General features: G+C 41.6%; 1 protein-coding gene across 3 annotated transcripts in view; it reads left to right on the top strand.

The window, feature by feature from the left end:
* The first annotated feature begins 1701 nt into the window (after positions 1 to 1701).
* Positions 1702 to 24109, top strand: part of Znf652 (zinc finger protein 652) — a 56949-nt gene continuing 34541 nt past the window's right edge. The window contains exon 1 of one of the 3 annotated variants that reach the window (XM_076935926.1): positions 1702 to 1775. The gene's annotated coding sequence lies outside the window, so the exon portion shown is untranslated. Of the gene's footprint in view, positions 1776 to 1908; positions 2235 to 3136; positions 3158 to 24109 lie in introns of those variants that run through there. The other 2 variants (XM_034508014.2, XM_076935925.1) reach the window with 2 other exon arrangements.

Here is a 24109-nt window from a genome sequence, read left to right as displayed (position 1 = left end):
TGGAAAGCTGAATTAATATAATACTGTGATTACTAGGAGCCATCAGGAGCGTTGGCCTACGGATGAAGCGTTAGCACACTAGAAAGGTCGCCTTAATTTTTGGCTGTCACCCTGCACGTGTCCTGTCCAAGCAGGACAGTCTGACCAGCACAGGGTGGGGGAATAGATCACGAGTCCAAGAAGACATTCTGTGTTCACCAAACCCAAGCTCATTCTCACACTAAATTTAATTATTACAAATGTTTATTTTTCTCCTGTTCTGCTTGAAGATCTTCTCTTTCTACCTGTGGCAGTGTGATATAGACTTTAGTGTTTATCCACTGAAAGTGCTCACTATCGAAGAACATGGCCCAAAGTTCCAAAACTGATTCCTCGTGTCTGGAGTGCAAGCACAAGAACCCAAACATCTGTTCTTGGAAGGGGCCAAAGACAGAGTCGGCTCTTTTAAAAGTTTCAGTCTCGTAACTTTGTCCCAGACTCAGCTCATTTTATTCCCTGGAAGATTTGGGTCAGTGGGAGTTATGGCTAGCTGCTCTGGGAGAAAAAATTAGCTGCATCTATATGGAAATTATTTCTATGATGTGGGAGTCAGCTTTCGTGAAAGAACATTGATATCCTATGTTCTGAATGATAGAAGAAGGGGGCTGGAGACATGGCTCAGAAGTTAAGAGCACTTACTCTTGCAGAGGACCTGGGTTCAATTCCTAGCACCCATACAGTGTTCTACAAATCACCCATTACCCCAGTTCCAGGGGAATCCATCGAATGTCACAGGTGCACATAAACTCATCCAGGTAAAACATTCATACACATAATGTAAAATAAATAAATATAAAATGTAGTAGAACCCAACAATAAAAAATAACAATGTTAGGAGTTCCAGTTAAGCTGTAGAGTTAAGTTTGGAAGTTTGCTTTCTGTTGGGAAAGGGTTATCCCGACCTTAGGGATGTCACCTTGGGTCTTTTTCATGGAGACTTCACTTGCCAAGTCATTTCCTCTCCCTGTACCCTAAGCACTTTCAATTGCAGACACTCTCTCTTGGCTCTGAGCTCGGATAAATGCTACCTTGTTAGCTAATAGTACCATTAATTATATTAATGATTAATAGCTAATTAGTCATAATGTGGTCATGCTTCTTCCAGTGGAGCCTTCTTTTCTTGCAACAGTTCTGAGACTCTCTCTTTCTCTTGCACGTGTGCTCACACGCGCGAGCGCGCGCGCGCACACACACACACACACACACACACACTCTTCCCTATTCCTGGCCACAGGACAAGCTCAGCATTCCATCCTGTTTGCTGACCATTGTGGCAGTTTTTAAATTCCCCTAGTTGTTATCAGCTATCCCATTTATCTGGAGGATGACTACTGCTTATAAGTGTGTCTCCCCTTCCATTTCTGTCACTCACTGTTCTCTATTAACAAGGTGGTCAGCAATTACGGTTTTTTCTTTTTGAACCGTATTCCGTAAGTCCAAGACATCTACTTCCAAATCTCACTCTGATCCACTTTTCCACTTTCTCCCCCCTTTTCACTTTTAGCTTTCCCTACTTCTTACGATCTTAACCCCTGCCCACAGACACTTCGTCTTCAGCGTTTAGGCTTCCTTCTGAAAACCACGCCCCCCAATCCCTTAGGCGTCGCGCATGCGCAGCCTACGCCTTTACCTGGGCGCTCGGGAGTGGGCGGAGTGGGCGAGGGCCGGGGGTGGAGCAGGCAGCCGGCGGTTATCTGCTCGGCTGAGCGCTCACATTGTGGCAGGAGGGAGAAAAGGTGCGCCCGGGCCGAGCCGAGAGCCGCGCATGCGCGTCGACCCCCACAGCCGGGGATGGGGGGGTGGGGAGGTGTCGGGATCCCGACCGCGCGGGGGGGGGGGGGGGGCGCGAGTGCAGGGGCGCGCGCGCGCGCGCTCCCGCCGGCCTCCCTGCCCCCTTCGCGCACACATCCCTACAGCACACCCCCTCCCCCGCCGCCCGCCCCGCGCGCCGCCCGCTCCGCGGTCCCGCTCGGCCTCGCGCGCTCGGAAGGGAGTCGCGAGACGTCGGAGCGGCGGCCACGTAGCGCTGCGGCGGCGGCGGCCGAGGCCGGGTCTGAGGAGCGGCCCGGAGCGCAGACGTTGGGCAGGGGGAGGGGCCGGCCCGGCGGGCGGTGGGGACTGGAGCGACGCGGCGCGGCGACAGGCCCCCGCCGCGGGGATGGGCCGCCGAAGCGGCGGCGGCGGTGGCGGCCCGGGTGAGTAGGAGCCCCTTCCCCGCGCTCTCGCCCCCCGCCGCGGCGGCGCCCTGGCAGCCGCGTTTCCTCTGCGCTCGGCCGGGCTGGCGGGGCCGGCGGAGCCTGCGCTGAGGCAGCTGTGTGCGCTAGGCCGGAGCAGCCCCCATCCGGCGGGCAGGCCTTGGGCGCTGCGCGCCTGCGACTCCCAGTTTGGCCCGGGGTGCCGGCTTCGTACCCCCGCCCCCTCTCTCCGGGACCCCAGCTTGGCTGCAGTTTTGCAGCGAGTGGGCTCGCCTTGAGGCCTGAAGGGGTGGCCGGGGTGCACGGGTTAGCAGGCTGAGGAGAGCATTCTCTTGCCCTGCAGCTGGTGGCTTGCACCCACTACCTCCCCCGCCCTGCGGTTGCGCCCAAACCTCCAGCCCTCGAGAGTTATTGTGGCACCCGGAGATAACACGCATGTGATGTACAGTCGCCACCGGCAGCACCACACTCAGCCCAGTGGGCGATGCAGACCTTTCTCCAGCCCACTTCGTTCTCCCCTCCAATCAGGCTTTACTGAAGCGTCCCAGGTCGGAGACACCAAAGAGAGTGATACCCCTGTTACATCTCAATGAGACATGTTCGTTGTCGAGGGATGTCTCTTGTAGAAATGATAGATGTTTTGCCTTGCCTCGAAGTCAGTCTTTAGGATTTAAGATCCTATATGCTCTTCTTTGAAGCGGGTCAGTCAGTCTTTGATGACATCTAGCTCATCCCTCCCCCAACAACAACATCACGAACACGCGCGAGCGAGCAAGCACACAAACACACATATGCACACGCACACTCGCACACTTCCTGATTGCGGAACGGCCCCTGTCATTGCGGATCCATTGTCAGAAATGGCTTGTGCCCATCAAAGGAATGTGCCTTTAGAGGAAGATGTTTTCCACAACCAAGCTACAGTATGTATCTCTGTCACCCAGTCTTTGGTCCCCCCCCCCCCCCCCCCCCCCCGCATCTTACCCATGTTTAAGCATCTTCATGGTGTTTCCCCTATATGCTTCTGCAGGCACTCTCAGTATCACCTGAACGGAACGATGGTCTTCCCCGACTCCCAGTTAATTAGTAGATATCCACTGCACACAGTAATTTCATCGGTTTTGTTGTTGTTGTTGCTGTTGCTGCGACGTTTAACATAACAAGGCATGGCCTGTGTAAGTAGTGTAGTCTTTTGGGATGAAGGGCTATATACTTTTTTCCAAAGGATGGTCGGGTCCGTATTGTTCTGAGAAAGGCAGGGAGCACATGCTTTGTTGACAGCATGTATGTTTGCTTAGGAAAGGAAAGCTGCTCAGATGTGCCACGTGATGTTTCCCCGCTGGGGCTGGTCTGTGGTGGGTATGTTGCCTTGTGTCAACGGCTTGCTTATTTGAATCACCACTGTGCACATGTGTTCACATAGATACTGTCTTTAGAATAAAGATTCACCACTAAATTAAACTCTTCACTAGGGCTGTGGAAGTCTTTAGGGCCCTCTGCAGTGAAATACATCCATGATTTTGTATGCAACACAATCATCTGGTCCAGAGACCTCAGGTTAAGATCTGTGTTATGCAAAAGTGAAAGCAGTTTGAGTTTGTGTTTTGTTTCTCTGAAGCATTAGACTCACTTTGGCCCAGGAATAAAGAGCAAGGGAGCTTGCATATGTATCATTGTAGGTTTTTTTAAAAATTGAAAACTTTTTTTAGATTTTATTTTATGTGTATGAATATTTTATCTGTGTGTATGTGCACCATGTGTATGCCTGGTGCCCACAGAGGTTAAAAAAAATGGTGGCAGGACCCCTGGAAATAGAGTTGAGGGTGGTTGTGAGTCACCATGTTCGTGCTGGGAATAGAATCTGAGTCCTCTCTGTAAGAGCAACAAGTGCTCGTAACTACTGAGCCGTCTCTCAGGTGGCTTATTGGTATTGGTTTCTTTGAAGTAAGGCCAGTTAGAAACTATATTTTTCCTATCTTCCCTGTAAGAAGCCTGAGAATCATTCAGAAGAAATTAAAACTAGAGACAGAATCATCTACATTTGACCAATTGATCTTTATCTTTCTGGCATACTCTAATTGTAGAAGCTGTCAACAGGCCAGTGTGTAATGTGTTTAAAGCACCTGCATGGGCCTGTCCATTGCTTACAGACTGAGCTGAGATCTCTTTGTCACCCCGTGGTGGAGCGCCTGTCCAGAGCTGAGGCTGTTTTCCTACTTTGCTAAATCTGATTTCATGGTACATCAAAACCATCCATGTTAATGGGTAAATTTCTGATATAATTGGAAAATTTGCTCTCCATATTCAGATCCTGAGCTGAGGATGAACTTTGCACCATTCTATCAAACAGCAGTTGATAATGTCAGTCTGTGTGTGCGCGTTTACATCTCTGCATCCAGCCTTCGCCTTTTGATCATATTTCAGCCAAAAGACCTGTGTTCCAGCTTATGATGGTGCTGTGACAGGCAGTGATAGCAACCACAGTCCCCAGCTCTCTAGGAGCGTACAGTTTCCACTTAAAAAAAAATTAATTGGGGTTCTGAGAGCTTAAGGAATTCCTGGTATTAACTAGCATTTTGAAAAGCAAAAGAGGCTTGGGATCTTGCACAGAACCTGTTCCACACACCTGAAGAATAGCATTTATTCTAATAATTATGCAGTGTGTGCTGTGATGTTTGAAAGTATGCTGAAGTTGCATGTGCTGCGTTTTTATTACCTAATATGCATGATTGAAGTGACTTATATTACAGGTTATATTTTTTGTTGGTGGCACGCCTGTAGTTTTATCATCTGAATTATTTGCCTAGCCTAGATGCAAAGGACTTCAAAGTTGCAGACATGTTATTTTTCTTTGTTAGTGAATGTAATGTTAGAGGAGGACCACAGGAGTCTCAGGGAAACAGTGTGCTTACTTGGTTTAGTTTTGCAGCGCCCATCGTAACCAGTCACTTAACTAGTTAAACACCCACATACCATGGAGCAGCTGATCAAGTAATACTTCAGGCGGTGAGAACAGCATTCTCTCTCTGCTTGCCAGATTTCAGAACATGGAATCTGGAAAAACAATTGCACAGTATAGCAGGGAGACATTTGGAGTGAGCAGTAGTGATGCCAGCAGCTCACCCTCATTAGTACCGGCAGCTTCAGTCTCTTCAACACTCCTCTTCAGACAGCCTTTCCTTCGGAGGCTTCAGACCAGCAGCTCAGCTCCTCTCTGCAAGTGTTGCAGATCTGCTTCCAAACACCCAGAAGAGCTGTTTTCATTTGTGCTGGAAGTTTGGGAAGTAAGCTTATGGTGTGGTAAGAAAGACTTTTTAAGTCTGTAGGAAGTATGGATAAATGATAGATAGATAGATAGATAGATAGATAGATAGATAGATGGATGGATTAGTAGTTGACTGATGGGATTTTTGGTTTTACATGTCTGAAGCATATAGAAGAAACCAACCTGAAGCATATAGAAGAAACCAACTATAAAGTGAACTATACTTTTCTCTCTTTTCTCATAGGTTTTTGATGATTGTACCAAAATTGGGAGTATATACTTGAGTTTCTTTACCTTTGTTCTAAAAAGTCAGTTGAGAGACAGAAAGGAGTGGAGGAAAGACTGTATTGTCTTAGGGTTTGAACAAATAGTCTTTGAAACTAGTTCTTCTGGACTAGGTGACCATGTCTCCTGTGTCACTCATGGGTTTGTGCCACTCTTTTAGGTACAATGCTTTTCTCAGCTTTTTTTTTTTTTTTAGACAAGTAGTGTGTGTGTGTGTTGACTCTGATAGGGATGAACTGGCATTTCAGTTGGTGACCTTAGCTAAAGAAAGTTGCTTGGAATCAGGTAACCTGGCTGATATTCCAGTCCCACTGTTTCCTGGCCTTATGGCATTGCAGAAATCATTTTGATTTTTTTCCTCCTCAGTTTCTTCATCAGTACAATGAGATTTCTTGTGAGGATTAGAGATAAAGTATGCAAAGTCTGAGCACAGTAAGTTCCTGGTATATGTTCATGTTAGGAGCTTGGTAAATGGTGGGATTTGGAGAATGTTGTCGTGAAACTAGAGTGAATATTGTTTTAACTATGACAAGACTGGGAAGTTTGGTGTATTTCTTCTGTTTGCATAGATTTAGGATGAAAAAATTGCAAATATTTGACGTGGAGCCTGCCTGTTTCTTGCAGGTGCAGCATGATTATTAGAAAGTTGTTTTGTTAGTGTATGTGATTTGTTAGCTGATCAAGCTTCATAAAGACAACAAGCCTAGCTCCAAATTCTGCAACGTTACCTTACAGGCTGTGCTTGTTTTTAAGCCTATTCAGAGCTTATGTGGTTAAAAGGGTGTGTTTTGCGGGGCTGGGGAGATGGTTCAGCAGTTAAGAGCACTAGGTGTTCTTCCAGAGGATCTAGGTTCCAATTTCCAACACCCGTATGGCAACTCACAACTGTCTATAACTCAAGTTCCAATAGATGTAACACCTTCACACAGACAGACATGCAGACAAACTACCAATGACATGAAATAAAAATAAAGAAATCATTAAATGGGGGGTGTTTTAGGACATTAATGTATCTTAATGAGTTCTATGTCAAAGTCAAATCATGTGGAAAGCCTTGTGTAAGTTCTCATGATTAATGCAAGCCATAAAGTGCTTGGTAGAATTAGTAGAGACATCAGATGCTTATTTTAGTTAATCTGTTTATTTATATAGCAGTTATGCTTGACTTGAAAATACTTGTGTATATTTTGTGAAAATACTTGTGAGAAATCCCAGTGCTCATCTGGATTTTGATCATGAACTGTCAATAGGACTCTAGGTTTGTGTATGCTTTATACATTTTTACCTTAGTGGAGAAAGGAATGAAAAGTAAGGTCTTCCACCTGTTAAATTTAATTAACTATGTGCTATAGATTGGGTGTGTAGTCTTGCTTATTAGCTAAAAAAGAAAAGGCAGTTTTATGGTAAAACACGACATCTTATTTCCTTTTAAAGATAGATTATCTATTGCTTTGAAAAATATTGGGCTGTGATGGTGTACATCTTTGATCCTAGCATTTAGGAGGCAGAAATAGGCAGATCTCTGTGAGTTTGAAGCCAGCCTGGTCTACTGAATGAGTCCCAGGGCTATACAGAGAAACTCTGTTTCAAAAAGAAAACAGACAAACAAACAGAAAGAAAGGAAGGAAGAAAGAAAAGAAGAAAAAATTAAGAAAAATAGGTTTAGTTAAGGTCATGTATGTAATTTTATTTGCTGTATGCAACATTTAAAGTAGACACTCTTTGGCTATTGTAGAATAAATTAACTCTGCCACTTTTTGCAGGGTAGCTTTGTGGTAAGTGTCTGAGCCCACAAGAGTTACCCAGAGACTTTTCAGATAAGGAGGACACATATCAGCAATGCATTAGGATTTACCTCAAGGGAATCTGCTAATCCTTATTTTCTTTTATTATTGAGCTGCCTAGTGGCTTGCCTAGTGGTAGAATCAGTCACTAGCTTTGAATTATGATAAAGAGGGATTGGCAAACAATGGTCCTTGACTTGCCATAGATTTTGCTACACACTGAGGACGTAATGGTAATAGTACTAGCACGGAGTGTGCCCGGAATGAAAGTGCACACTGAATGGAACGAGGCTACATGTTCTGATGAACTGTAGTAGGTGCTTCTGAGTAAATGTTTTCTGGGAGGGATGCTTTAACAAACAAACAAGCAATATTTTCCCTGAGTCACTAAAATCAAATGGTTTAGCACACAGCTAGTCTGAATCTCTCTCCCCCCCTTACACACACACACACACACACACACACACACACACACACACAGTGCATGTGACATCAGAAGGTTAAGCAAAGACATAGTTTCGATGTTGCAGAATGTATTTTTGAGCATATCTCTGCCTTTTGGCTTTGGCCTCTTTCGGGCTAGGTATCAGAACAGAACTTACTACTTACACTATGTGGCCTACATAATGAGCAGACCTGGAGTGGCCAGGACTTCTCCTGGTGTTAGTACATGATTGTAGTTTGAAAGTACCTTGCTTGATGGTTACTCACTGTAGAAAGCCTTGTACATCTCTTTTTAGCGTATAGTCATTTAAATGAAAATTAATTAATCAAAGGTTCAGAAACCAGCCAGGTGTGGTGATGGAAGTCTTTAATCCCAGCACCCAGAAGGCAAATCTCAGAAGCACTCAGAAGAAAAAAAAAAAAAAAAAAAAAAAAAAACTCTAGGTGTTCAAGGCCAGGGAACTCATATAAACCCTATGCCCCAAAAAAAAAGTTTAGAAATTGTTTCAATGTCCACTGGTACAGAATTAATTAAATTAGCATATATTTACATAGTAAGGTAATACATAATTGCAACAAAGAAAGAGGATACTATATATTGTTGGGGAACATTCTATATATATTAGTGTTACCTTTGAAAGGCCAGAGGAAAATTAGTGTGGTGACTTATGCCTATAATCCCAGCACTTGGAAGGCTGAGGCAGGAGGATCAAGAGTTCAAGACCAGTTTCATCCTGAGATACAAGAAACCCAGTCTTAAAGAACAGAAACAAGGGCTGGTGAGATGGCTCAGCGGTTAAGAGCACTGACTGCTCTTCTGGAGGTCATGAGTTCAAATCCCAGCAACCACATGGTGGCTCACAACCATCTGTAATGAGATCTGATGCCCTCTTATGGGGTGTCTGAAGAAGACAGTGTACTTACTACTAATAAATAAATAAATTGTTTAAAAAAAAAACAGAAACAAAACCTAAAGGCTCAGAATAGTATTCTGGGTGTGTCACTGTTTATATTTAGGGAATTTTCCTGAGTAAAAATAACTTACAAAAATTTAGTAGTTTCCAAAAGAGCTAATGATACTGATTGTCTGTTGGGGATTAAATTGAATGTTGGAGAACCTGAATTGAAGGTAACTAGTTCAATATATTCTTTTTTTTTAAGTAAAATTTTTACTAAAGTGCACACAGAAAAATAGATAAAATCATGGGTGTACTGTTTGTTGAATTTTTTTCTGTGTAATCAGTACCCAAAAGAGGAAATTGTTTTGTTGTTGTTTTGTTTTGTTTTTGACACAGGGTCGTGTAGCTCTGGCTGATCTGAAAGTCCCTATGTAGACCACCAGCCTGACCTCAAAGAGATCCTCCTGTCTCTGTTCTTATGTGCACCAGGAGTAGAAATATTTTTAAGATAAAATTATTTTAATTTATTTATTTTATGTTTACAACTGTTTTGCCAGCATGTATATAAGTACACCACATGCATTCCTTGTACTGTGGCGATCAGAAGGGGGGTGTTGAGTCCCTTGGAACTGGAGTTATAGATTGCTGTGAGCCACTGTAAGGTGCTAAGAACCAAACCAGCTCCTCTGCAAGAGCAAAAAATGCTCTGAGCCATCCCTCAGATTTGGGGATTTTTTTTTTTTTTTTTTTTTTTTTTTTTTAAAGCTCTTACTGGCCGGGCAGTGGTGGCGCATGCCTGTAATCCCAGCACTTGGGAGGCAGAGGCAGGCGGATTCCTGAGTTCGAGGCCAGCCTGGTCTACAGAGTGAGTTCCAGGACAGCCAGAACTACACAGAGAAACCCTGTCTCGAAAAAACAAAACAAAACAAAAAGCTCTTACTGTATTGTCCAGACTGGTTTTGAACTCTTCAGCTCAAGCTATCCTCCTGCCTCAGCCTTCTGAGCAGCTGGTATGTAGGTACTGCTACCATGACCAGCTAAGAAGCAGATAGATGGTTAAAGTCCCAGAAACCTGCTTTTCCTAGTTGCTGCTCCCCTGAAGGTATTCTGATTCTCAAATAATATGATGAGAAATGTTGTTTAAGTACAACAGCTGAGCTACCTATGGAGGTAGACATCTATATAGTCCCAGCTATTGGGGAGGCTGAGGCAGAAGGATTGTTCAAGCCTACCTGGTGAACATAAACTCTGTCTTTTTTTTTTTTTTAAATTATTATTATTATTACTGCTGGGCAGTGGTGGCTCACGCCTTTAGTCCCAGCACTTGGGAGAATTTCTGAGTTCTAGGCCAGCCTGGTCTACAGAGTGAGTTCCAGGACAGCCAGGGCTACACAGAGAAACCCTGTCTCAAAAAAACAAAAAAACAAAAACAAAAAAATTACAATACCTGAAAGATGTATTTTATATTTTCTAAACATTTCTTTTGCTATCTTATGTATCAAACTCACAACTGGACATGATATTGATATCCATATTCTCAGCTCTTGGGAGGTAGAGGCAGGAGGAGGAGAAGTTCAAAGTCATTCTTTACTACCTGGTTTGATTGAGACCTTCTTGGGTTACAAGAAAAAAAAAAATCAGTTTCTCTATATTCCTCCTTTGCTGGACATTAAAATATTTGCTTAATATAATTTTAAAAAAAGATTTAGTGTGTCTCTCTGTGTGTGAGTTCCTGTTCTATCTGCATATGTACCTGCATGCCAGAAGATCCCATTACAGATGGTTGTGAGCCACTATGTGGTTGCTGGGAATTGAACTCAGGACCTCTAGAATTGCAGCTGAGCCAGCCATCTCACCAACCTTTCTTTTGTTTTTATGAGACAAGGTTTCTCTGTGTAGCCTTGGTTATTCTGGAACTCATTCTGTAGACCAGGCTGGCCTCAATCAGAGATCTTCCTGGCTCTGCTTCCCAAGTGCTGGGATTAAAGACATGTGCCACCATCACCCAGCTAATATAACTTTTATAAATGTCGCATGTAAAGTATATTTTGGAGTGCATAAAATATAACAATGTAGCAAAATCTTGCTCTGAATATTTTAGGATGTGTTAGATTTGTCAGCCTGTTGGCTGATGGAATGCAATAAATACACACTTGAGTAAATCTTGAGGTGTTTCTTTTCCCATTAAAAGCCACGTTTGATCACATGGTTTTCTTTATTATAGAAATGTTGCCCACACCTGCCCCTTTGCTCAAATGCAGAAATGACTGAAGTATATAAATCTGTAAAGCCAGTTCTCAACCAGGTGATTTCTTTTTCCTGCTGAAGACATTTGGCAATGTCTAGAAAGGGTTTGTTTGTTTGTTTGTTTGTTTGTTTTAATTTTGGGACTGAGGTGGGAATGTGCTACTGGGTGCTGCTAACCCTCCAGTACATAGGACTCCTCACCACTGTAAACTCGAATGTTTACAGTGCCCTGGCTGAGGAAGCAGTGGCTAAGCTGATGCTAGGAGGCAACTTGATTGAATGAGTAGGAGGGTGGCACTCAGCTCAGCTGAGGGAAGAAATCAGGTAGGTCCTCTTCTGAGTGAAAGCAGTCCTAAGTAGAAAGACTGCAGTATGAGGTGTAGTGGACAAGTTTGGTTTGTTTGTTTTTGAGACAGGAACTTTGTAGATCAGGCTGGTCCTCTGAGATCTACCTGCCTCTCAGCCTTCGAGGTACTGGGACTAAAGCCATGTGTGCCTCGCCTGGCAAGTCTATTCATGGATATTGGTGTTTGTGTGAGTGCAGGGGTGCATGCACGTAGGTCACAGGATAACCTCAGATGTTGGTCTCATCCTGGGACAGGTCTCTTGTTCACATTTGCATATGCCAGGCTAACTGGCCCATGGGCCCCAGGAGTTTTCTGTTTCCTCCCATCTCACCATAAGAGTGTTGGCACTACAGATGGTGTGCATTCTGGGGATCTGACCTCAGGTCAGTGGGTACTCTGTTTCTATTCAGGGCTACTTCATTTAGAAAAATTGAGTTGGACTGGGCAGACAGTTTGGAAAAGCTATTGCTGGGGCTGGCTCAGCTATTAAGAGCACTGCTGTTCTAACAGGACCTGGTTCAAATCCCAGAACCCACATGGTGGATCATAACTGCCTATAACTCCAGTCCCAGGGGACCTAATGCTTCCACAATATTGCATCTACATGGTGCACAGACATACATGCAGGCAAAATACCCATACTTATAACATGAAGGTAAAAGTTAAAAAAATAAAGAAAAAGAAAACCCATTCCTCTGTATGTTTCACAAAAAATGTTCTTAAAATAGAGGCTCAGCTGCTCACCAGATAAAGGGAATGGGAAAAAAAATCATATGATTATTGTATCTATGGACTGGGGAAATGGTACAATAGTTAGGAGTGTTTACTGCTCTAGCACAGGATCTGAGGTTGGTTCCCAGTGCCCATATCACCAGGCCCACACACACCTGCCTATAACTCCAACGCGCTCCTCATGCCTCCTCAGGCACTGTATGCACATGTGCTCATAGCACCACATGGACACACATACACATAATTTAAAAAAATCATTATGTGTATGATCTTATCCCACATAGAGTGGCAGTTCTTTCAAGATTTGAAATTTCAAAATGGGCCGGGCAGTGGTGGCGCACGCCTTTAATCCCAGCACTTGGGAGGCAGAGGCAGGCGGATTTCTGAGGCCAGCCTGGTCTACAGAGTGAGTTCCAGGACAGCCAGGGCTACACAGAGAAACCCTGTCTCGAAAAAAAAATTTTTTTTCAAAATGGAATTTAAATTTGAGTGCCATTTTGTCTCACATTTAAAACAATGAGCTTCTGTAAAACTATATGCTTAACATTACTTGATATATACACATGCACACACACAGTCACATCCTGGAACCTGTTGTATTGGGTTAAATTGTTAGAGCTCATGAATATATGGGAAGATGTTTAAAATCTTGTATGTGTGTATATGTAGTGTGGGCGTGCTGTATTGCCTTGGTGCACGTATGGAGGTCAGAGATCAACCGGTAGGAGTCGGAGTCAGTTCTCTACTTCTACTGTGTGGCTTCTGGGGACAGAACTCAGGTCATTAAGCTTATAGGCAAGCACTTTTACCTATTAAGCTATGTTGCCAGCACACAGAAGACTTTTAAAAACTGTAGTTTAAACTCCTTTAATACCGGTCCTGTTAAGCAGCAGCTTACATGTACAGTGGTTACAAAATAAAAACATGAGAACCTAGCAGTGAACATTTACCTCTGTAGAAGTCTGTGTATGAACTTAGTATCTCAGAGACAGCTCAGTCAGAAGCAGTGATCACGCTGGACAGTATGGTGCAGACCTGTACCCAGTACTCAGGAAGCTCATGGTGAACCCAGGCTACATGGAGACCCTATGCCAGAAAAGAATATAATCAGAACCTGGTCATCCAAAGGACAAAATTTCTTGGTTGGACTGGTCTTTTAATTTTTTTTTTTTTTTTAAAGATTTATTTATTTTATGTATGTGAGTACACTGTAGCTGTCTTCAGACACACCAGAAGAGGGCATCAGACCCCATGACAGATGGTTGTGAGCCACCATGTGGTTGCTGGGAATTGAACTCAGGACCTTTAGGAAGAGCAGTCAGTGCTCTTAACCACTGAGCCATCTCTCCAGCCCCGGTCTTTTAATTTTTATACCCAAATTTGTATATACTGTGTATAAATATTTATTTAACTAAGTAAGTAGTTACTAGTTAGTAACCAGTTTACTAGTTAATCTTAGGACCTTTTGAAGTAGTATTATATTGTCTTATATCATTCTATATTTCTGGTAGGTCAGTTTTTTTTTTTTTTTTTTTTTTTTTTTTTGGTTTTTCGAGACAGGGTTTCTCTGTGTAGCCCTGGCTGTCCTGGAACTCACTCTGTAGACCAGGCTGGCCTCGAACTCAGAAATCCACCTGCCTCTGCCTCCCAAGTGCTGGGATTAAAGGCGTGCGCCACCACCGCCCGGCTGTAGGTCAGTTGTTAATGTTCCAAGTTGACTGTTTTTTACATTAATAAAAGAACTTTGAAACTATTTTAACCTCATTAATTGAAAAAGTAATATAAAAGTTTAAATCCTATAAATATTTCTGGCTTTTAGAAAACTGTGAATGTCATTATGAGCATACACCTGTGTAGCTATATCCCCACAATCAGGATAGAGTATAGTTCCCACCCAAATCTCCCTCCAGTTCCCTTTGCATCATCCCTCACCTCCCCAACCCCCACCCCATCACTGTAGCTTTGTCTTCTGGAGAAGATCATAGAGATAGGACCACTCAGAATGTAACCTATAAAGATGACTTCTTGTATGCAGTGTCCTTGAGGTGTATGTAGGTTTCTATGCATATCAGCTACTTGCTGAGTTTTATTGCCAGGTAACATCCTATTTTTGAATATACCACTAATCACTCACCATTTGAAGGACATTTGGATTGGTTACAACTTTTGATGATTATGAACAGAACCACTATAAATATTCACAGGCAGGTTTGGGGGGACCACTGTGTCACAGGACGTGTATGTTACTGCTATAAAAAGCCACAGGCTTGTCTGCTAGTACTATGTTTATTTGTGTGTGTGTTTTTTTTAAAATAGGCTTTTGTATAATCAAGTCTGACTTCAAACTCAGGTCCCTCCTGCCTCAGCCTCCTAAGTACTATAAATGTACCACCATATCTGGTTTTCCCTGAACTTTTATTTTATTTGAGACAGACTTTAACTGTAGCACTGGTCAGTTAAATGGAACTCTGATGTAAAATGATGCTGGCATTGTAGATCTGAACCACCATGTCTGTCTCTTGATTTTTTTTTTTTACATTTTAATTTAAATTTAATCATTATTGCATGTGTATGGTGTCTAAGTATAAGAGAGAATATGGTGCTACAGAGTAGAGACAGGAGGAGGGTCTCAGGGACTCACAGCTAGCAGCAGGCTCCAGACTCAGGAAGTATGCTTGTAGTAGTGTATAATGAAACTGCATGAGTTCCTTCTCATATATTCTGAAATCTCTTTTCCCACTTGGATCTATTTCTGTTTCAGTTAATATATATTTATATCATAAATGCAGGTAGTTTTATAATGTCTCTGTATCTATATATACACCATTTTTTTGTTGTTGTTTTAAGTTTTGGTTACAGTAGATAATGCTATAAGGATGTCCCCACTCATGTCTTTATATGCTTGTGGTAGTGAGTTCTTCCGTGCCTGGCTCCAAAAGCAGGTACCCCTCAGAATTAGGAAAAGCACTGAACCACACTCAGGCAAGTTGTTCCCGATTCTCAGTTCATGAGCTGTAGGTAGCAATGCCAGTTAATGCCAAAAGTCAGTCAGGTTATCTTGGCATTAGTCACTTGGGGATTTATGCCATAAAACGTATTTACACATGTTGGTACATGGATTCTGGTGAAAAACCAAGCCCATTTGCTCATTGATAATCTTTACCAAATAAACAGAGAATATTTAAAAACATCAAAGCTTAAAAAATAAAACCACCAGTTTTCTTAAAGTTGACTTGGGAAACTTAGCAAGACTTTGTCTCAAAATAAAAAAGGGCTAGGAATATATCTCAGTGGTAAACTCATACTGGTGAGGCCCTGGGTTTCATTTCCAGTGCAGGGTGGAGGCTAGAAGAGGCATACTAGAACCAAAAACCAAAATGTCTCTTTTGAGAAAAACAAGCAAAACAGATTCCTTTTTTTTTTTATAAGCAGAAAAAAAACTTTTTAAGGTGATTATAATGCAATATATGCTATTGCAGTAAGTTATTTTTGATGTATTTGAATGATTTTATGTTTACAGAAAAGTTGCAAAGAGTTATACACCTGTAATCTCAGCATTCAGGAAGCTAGCTTGGGCTACCTAGTGAGACCCTAGTGAGGGAGGAGGTGGCGGGAGGGAGGGAAGAGAAAAGCTGGAAAAGCCACATGCACTTTTCTCAGTGTCTCTACTGATAAAGTCTATGTAACAACAGTGTTTCTCAGAGCTAAGAAACCAGCTTTGCTCTGTTCCTTTTAACTAGATCTCAGAGTTCAAATTTCACTAGGTTTTCAACATAGAGACTTTTTCTATTTGAAAACAAATTAAGCTTCTAAACATTAAATTCCTGATCCTTGTCATAGATTAATTTTATAACATTTATTATATACATAAATGTTATATAATTATTATGGATCTCTACTTGTTTAAACAAATGTTATCTTTAACATTAATATCTCAAAAAATTATCTTTGAACATTCTTAGACAGTTCTGCCCAGGGCAATTTTAAGGAAGGGCTCAAGAACTTTCTCCACCCTTCTTGTGTTCCTGTAGAAACATGATTTATAATCACCTGTGTGGTTCATACACAGTGCTGCCTTTTTCAGAAGAGTTAGAAACTCCCATCTCCAAGAGCATAGGGAAAATAGCCACTTTGACTTCTAGGAGGTTGACCCAATTGAGAGTGGTAGTCATTGGGCTCTTCTGTAGGGTGCCATCACTGTTATTTAAGTTAGTTAATTATCTTGAGGTTTTTTTTGTTTTGTTTTGTTTGTTTTGTTTTTGTTTTTTTGTTTTTCGAGCCAGGGTTTCTCTGTGTAGTCCTGGCTGTCCTGGAACTCACTCTGTAGACCAGGCTGGCCTCAAACTCAGAAAGGCGAGTTGTTTTGTTTCTAGAACTAGAGACTGAACCCAGGGCCGTAAGCATTCTAGACAGGGTTTTCCCTCATTCACAGCCCTGCTGGGTGGTGCTGGTCTTAAGGCAGAATACCATGGATTTCAATGCATAGAATCCTGCTGAGGTGGACTGTATCTAGACTCACTAAATTAATCTAAATCATTCATCTAAGATGAGTTTATGGCAGAGAAAAAAGGAATTAAAAAAAGGAATTAAATTTATATTTTTATTTATTTATTGTATGTTTGGAGGCCAGAAGACAATTTTGGGGAGTCAGTTTTCTTTCCACTATGTATGTGGTTCTAAAGGTCAAACACAAATTTGTCAGCTTGGAGGCCAAGTACTTTTACCTTTTGAGCCATCTCACAGGTTAAAGATGTGGCCTTTTTCCCCAGACTTACTTTTATGTGTATGAGTGTTTTGCCTATATGTATATACGTGTACCACATGCATGTAGTGATCAGTGGAGGCCAGAAGAAGGCATCCGATCCCGTGGGACTAGAGTCACAGATGGTATGAGCTTCGTGGTAAGAATCAAATATGGGACCTCTGCAAGAGTAAACAGGTGCTCTTAACTACTAAGCCAACTCTCTAGCTTTCAGATGTAGATTTTTTTATATAATTAGATTTTTTATTTTATGTGCATGGGTTTTTAATCAATCCATTCATTCATTAATTGAAGCAGAATTTCTCTGTGTAGCCCTGGTTTTCCTAGAACTCACTCTGTAGACCAAGCTGGCTTCAAACTCACAAAGCATCCCCTCCCTCTGTCTCCCCAGTGTTTGGTGATTAAAGGCATTATATAAACAAGGCAATAGTAGCACATGCTTTTAATCTCCCAGCATTCTAAAGGCAGAGACAGGCAGATCTTTGAGTTCAAGGCCAGCCTGGTCTACAGAGTAAATTCCAGGATAGCAAGGGATACATAGAGAAAGCCTGTCTTGAAAAACCAAAATAAATAAATAAATAAATAAATAAATGTAATAACTGCTTTTTATGGGGAGTGGCATATTGCTAGCTCAAGAGAATAAAATGATTGTGAGTTTGCTTAAAAAACAACAACAACCCCCAAATCCCAAAACAACAAAACTAAAAACAAGTAAACAGAGAAAAAACAAAAAAATAAAACTCTTGTATTACAAAAAGTGCTCAAGTATAAGAAAAGAGGGAAACATAAATTAGTCATTGGTAATTCATGTCTGTAATCACAGCATGCAGGAGTAGAGGGTAGCAGCATCCTGAAGATCCCCACAAGTCCAAGGTCAGACTGGGTTACAGAGTAAGGTCCTCTCCCTGGAAAGAATGGGGCTGGTGGGAGGAGAAAGGGCTCAACTTAACATATCCATGTAGCCAGTTTCACTTATCCATATATGGAATTACTTTTGCTTATGAATATTCTTGCTCACTATACTTCTCAACTTACAGCTCCTATCATTAATTTGAAGCAATTTCAGATAGTATTTGCTTATAAGTATATAAAAAAAAGACAACTACCAATCTGGGGATGTAGCTCAGTTGATAGAATGTTTGCCTGGCATGCTTGAAGCCATGAGTTTGATCTTCAGGGCCACATAAAGCTGGGTCTAGTAGCACACTCTCATAATTCTAGTATTCGGGAAACAGGCAGGAGGATAGGAAGTTCAAGGTCATCCTTGGCTACATAGAGAACTAACTCTAGGCCGGCCAGGGCAACCTGAGACTCTGACTCTAAAAAACAAATGAAAAGGACAGCTACCATTATTGTTATGCTCAAAAACAAATTTTCTGATTATCTTTAATCTCAGCACTTGGGAGAAACTAGCCTGCTCTACAAAGAGAGTTCCAAGCCAACAGAGTAACATGGTGAGACCTTGTCTCAAAATAAAAAAGAAGCAGCAGCAGGAGGAAAGGGTGCTGCAGATTAGTTAATCCATGTAAACGCTTTAGAGCTCTAGGTTGGTTGGCTGAGGTGCCCTCCCCCACCACCTTTGCAGTTCTTTTGTTGAAGAGTCCAGTCATTTGTTGTATAGTTTCCTGTTGTCTGAATTTTGCTGATTGTATCCATTTGATGTCATGTGACATGCTTCTTCATGACTTGCAATTTGGTTTTAGCTCTCTATGCTTGATCAGATTACTGTTCAATTCTTGCCTGCCTGGGGGAAGACTATTTTATAGGCAATAGCATGCAGTTCTAGCAGGAAACATTGTTTCTCTTGGGTGATTTTATCCAACCCTTAATTATCATTGCCCAGGCATTTCTTCATCAGCAGTTGCCAAGCAATATACCACTGTATAATTCCTCCTTCATTTATTATCTGGAATACCAAAAAAGAAATTTCTAATCAGCTGTACTAGCTCACTCTGTAAGCCCAGAAGAGGCTGAAACAGGAGAATGCAAGTTTGAGACCAGCTTGACTACATAGTAAGACCCTGTCTCTAAATTAATTGAGGATATTAATTTATTTCAAAACTGCAGATAACAATATGCAGCCTGTGTAGCACTGGTAAATTGCATTTCCTACAAGCCTCAAGGAATTTATACTATGTAAAGTTTTGAGTTTTAAAAGTTTTTAAACTAATTGCTTTATGTATATTTTGATATAATCAAAATCAGATTTTATTTATATATGGAGGTAGATAGGGATTGAATTGTGTGTGTGTGTGTGTGTGTGTGTGTGTGTGTATACATACATGTGGAGGATAGATGTCAATCTTGGGTGTTATTCTTCATGAGCCATGTACCTAGTATTTTGAGACAGTATTTCATTGGGACCTGGAGCTCACTGATCATTAGGCTGGGTTGGCTGGCCAGTGAGCTTCAGGGGTCATCCTGTCTGTGCCTCTTCAGTACTGAGATTATAAGCATGTGCCCCCAAACCCAGAATCTTACACAGGTTTTGGGGATTGAACTGACATCCCCATGCTGAGGTAGGACTTTACCAACTCAGCTGTCACCTCAGTCCCCAAAGACTTTATTCTTGATTCTAGCAAAGGTTTGATCTCATTATATAATACGCATGTATATATGCATGTGTATGTGTCAAAGTGAGTATGTGTCAAAATTATTATATAATTTGAGAAGTTTCATGTATAGTTAGTTGTTCTGTATTGTAGTATTTGCCTAACTTCGTCCAGAACCTTGATTTGAACCCCCCAGCACATATTGAAAGACCAAAAGAAAAGAAAAAAGAAAAGCAAAAGGAAGAAGTAAAAAATCTCAGTAAACTAAAAACTGAAGTTAAAGATAAGCATGATAATCTAGCATTCAAAAGATGGAGCCAGGTAGATTAAGAGTTCAAATCCAGACTTGACTAAATAGTGAGTTCAAGGTCATCCTGGGCTATAGAGAAACCTTGCCTTAATAACTGAATGTTAGGTAGGTAGGTAGAGTAATTAAAGTGTGGTGATGTATGTCTGTCATCCCAGCACATGGAAACTGAGGCAGGAAGTTTAGGACTTTGAGGCTAGCCTTGGTCACATAGTAACTGCTCAACTTGGGCCATGAAATAAAACTATATCTTTAAAAAAATTTTTGAAAAGGGATGGAGAGATGGCTTGGTGGTTAAGAGCACTTGTTGCTCCTGCAAAGGACCCAGGTTCAGTTTTCAGTATTCACATGTGTCTTACAATCTATTTGTGACTTCAGTTCTAGGGGATCTGATGCCCTCTTCTGATCTCTGCAGGTACCAGGCATGCATGTGGTGTACATACGTGCAGGCTAAACACTCATACACATACAGTAATATAAACAGTTCTTTAAAATTTTAAATAAAAATTTAAAAAATGAAAGAAAACCAGGCATGGTTCATACACCTTTAATCCCAGCACCCAGGAGGCAGACTTAGAGGTGTATGAGTGTGGGGGGGGGGAGGGGGAGAAATTGGCGCTAGCCTAGTCTATATCATAAGCTCCAGGCCAGCAAGAGCTGCATTGTGAGACCCTGTCTTTAAAAATAGATGAATGTTTTACAAACCTGAGTCCCTATAGCAGTGTTTCTTAACCTGTGAGTCACAATCCCTTTAGGGTCAAATGACCTTTTTACTAAAGACCATTGCAAAACACAGCTATTTACATTATGATTCATAACAGTAGCAAGATTACAGTTATGAAGTAACAATGAAAATAATTCTTTGGTTGGGGTCACTGCAACATGAGGAACTTTAAAGGGTTAGGAAGGCTGAAAACCACTACCCTATAGGAACAGTAGTTAGTTTTTAAAAATATTTATGTGTGTGTATGCAACTGAGTGCGTGCATGTACATCGGGTGTGCTAAAGCCCTAAGAAGTCAGAGAAGGTATCAGATTCCCTGGACTGGAATTCCAAATGGCTGTGACCTACCATGTGATTGCTGGGACCCTGGAAGGGCATCCAGTGCTCTTAACCTCTGAGCCATCTCTCTAGCCCCAATGGTTGTTATTTTTAATAAATAGAATAACTGTATGATATCCCCTCTGAGAGATATTAAGAGGGGCATTATTCACAATTACTGTGGTTGAGTCTGGAGAGATGGCTCAGTGGTTAAGAATACTGGCAGCTCTTGTAGAGGACCTAGTTTGATTCCCAGCATCCACATGGAAACTCCAGTTCCAGGGGATTTGACACTCTCTTCTGACCTCTGGGCACTGTGCACACATGGTGCACATACATATGTGCAGACAAACCACCCATATATAGAAAGTAAAGTAACTCTTGCCAGGTGGTGGTGGCGGCCCATGCCTTTAATCCCTGTACTCTGCAGGCAGAAGCAGGTGGATCTCTTGTGACTTCAAGCCTAGCCCCATGTACAGAGCAAGTTCTAGGACAGTTAGGGCTACACAGAAAAACTCTACCTTGAAAAAACAAAAATGAAATAAATCTTAAAAAAGTTACTGTGGGAGAATCAGGCATTAACAAGAACTAAAGCAAATGAGAATAACCATTGTTGTCGGGTTGTTTTGTATTGCTCTCATGGTTAGCCTTTAGAAACCAAGGATCTTGGCTAGTCTCATATTTGTGTCTGTGACATATGATGCATAGTAGGTGCTCAATAGATGTTTGATGACTGCTCATAAAATCACTGATATTTTGAAGCTTGATGTACATTTTAAGTGGCTCTTATATTTAAATTGTATTTTTTTTTAATCTTACAAATGCTTGCTTGTATCTAATGAACTTTAGACATGGGATCTGAAGATGGTAATGGCTCATTTATGTTTATAGGGTTGGGTGCGAATGAATTGTTTCACTTACTGTAGGAACAATGCATGTTTGCTGTGAAGAAACACACACAAACAATAATAATAATTTAACAACAACAATAATTTAAAAAGAAAACAAAATGTGAAAATTAGGGGCTAAAGAGTTATCTCAGAATCTATGAACATTTTCTATACAAGCATGAGAATCTTGAGTTCAAATTTCCCAGTGCCCCTATGAAAAAGCAAGTGTGTTGGAGTGTATCTGGAACTCCAGTCCTGTACTGGTGGCAGGAAGGGGAAGCAGGTGGATCTTGGTTTTGCTGGCTGCCAGCCTAATTCCAGATCATTGTCAAGGGAATTAGGTGGAGAATAATGAAGCAGAACACCCAACATTCTCCTCTGGCTGCCCACACACAAACCCCACACATATAATCACACAAAATAAAATAAAATAAAATAAAATAAATATAAATCTGGATTACTAGATCATCACTCCTCACTTCAGTTCTAAAAGCAAAGAGGAAAGGTCTAGTTGGATTTCATCGTTGGGGAGAACAGTGCGTACAGGACAAGCTCTTAGTCCCTCTGACCCGTGTTCTAGCCAGTGGGCCTTCATCTCCTCAGTTCATGAAGAATACTTATTTGACAGGAACTTTGTGGAGTTTAATGCATCAGGTTGTTTTGTTTTTGAGACAGAGTTTCTCTGTGTAGTCCTGGCTGTCCTTGAACTCACAGATCCTCCTGCCTCTATTTCCCAAGTGCTTGGATTAAAGGCTTGTGCCACTCTAGATCCATGTGTTTTTGAGGACTGAGGTCAGGAAAGAAGTGACTCCTTTAACTGTTTCTGCAGTTAGAATTATTGTTCTCTGCTTCAGCTTTGTTTTTTGAAAATGTAATAAAAGGCAGTGCTAGAAAATTCCCAGAGGCAGAGAGACGGAGTGCTGTGGCTCTTCAGGTGACCTGGGCTGGTTCCCTGTACCCATGTCAGGTGGTTCACAGCTACCTGTAACTCTAGCTCCAGGAGATCCAAGGGCACCACACACACAAAGCACTTTAACTCAAATTCTCATTCATTCATTCATCTATTCATTCATTCATCCATTCATTCATCCATTCATTCATTCATTCATTCTCTTCCTCTTTCTCTCAGGCATATTTAAGAAGGTTTTTTTTTTTTTTAAATGTGTATGGATATTTTGTCTATATATCTGCACAGTGTGCATGCCTGGTGCCTGTAGACACCAGGCAAAGGTATCAGATCCATTGGGGCTGGAATTATCAATGGCTGTAAGCTGCCTTGTAGGTCGCTGGGACTTAAATCCAGGTCATCTCAGTAGCCAGTGTTCTTAACTGCTCCAGCATCTCTTCAGTTCAATGTGTAAAAAATTTTTTTAAAGAAGAAATTCCCATGCTTTCACTTACTGTAAGAATTCTTGTTGGGCGGGTAGTGGTGGTGCATGTTTAATCCCAGCAGTCAGGAGGCTGAGGCATGTGGATCTCTGTGAGTTTGAGGCAAGCCTGGTCTACCTCACAGGACAGCCAAGGCTACATAGTGAAACCCTGTCTCAAAAACAAAACAAAACAAAACAAAAAAATACTTTGGTTTCAGGAAGATAACTGTATTTAAAGATATTACAGTAAAAATTCTCATTACTCACTTAAGTTTTTCTTCTTCATTAATGAAGGCAAGCCAGGTGTGGTGGCACATTCTGTGTTCACATCATTGCTTTTATGTTTAGCCATGAACTAGGTTGTGTTATTACAAATCAACTGTAAAACAAAGGCAAGTGGTCCTGTGAGATGGCTTAGCTGGTCAAGGTGCCTGCCACCAAATCTGATGACCTGTTTTATCCTCCTGCAGCTTGTCCTCTGACCACCACACATGTGCCATGGCACACATGCTGGCATACACACACGAGATGAAACAAATCCAAAGTTTTTAAAAATCAAAACATGAAAGTTTCTACTGATTGTGTTTACTCACATGCATTGTGAGAAGTTAGGGTTTTCTTTAGTACAAGCACTGTATTAATCACAACAATTAACGTAAAAACCATTTTCCCAGTAAGTGTTTCTTCCACCTGCCTGTCTGCAGGCCAGGAGTGTCTGTTCACTTCTCTTGGCTCAGTGCCTTTGTGGCTCATTGATGCTTTTTAGACATTCTTGTACAGTTAAAATAGAAATATCTAAAACAAATGGGTGCTTACTAACAAATACATCTTATATTCTGAAAGCAATTTCTTTGGGATGTATGAAGAGGTAGGTCATGGAATAAATAGAACGTCCAATTGGAAATACAGGTGTGTAAGACTTCTGTCTTAGTGAAATGTTTTGGGGAAAG

This window comes from Arvicanthis niloticus, chromosome 6 (genome assembly GCF_011762505.2).
Source record: "Arvicanthis niloticus isolate mArvNil1 chromosome 6, mArvNil1.pat.X, whole genome shotgun sequence".
NCBI classification, from domain to species: Eukaryota; Metazoa; Chordata; class Mammalia; order Rodentia; family Muridae; genus Arvicanthis; species Arvicanthis niloticus.
The sequence above is the reverse complement of the archived record's forward strand: the minus strand, read 5'-3'. Positions and strand labels throughout refer to the sequence as shown.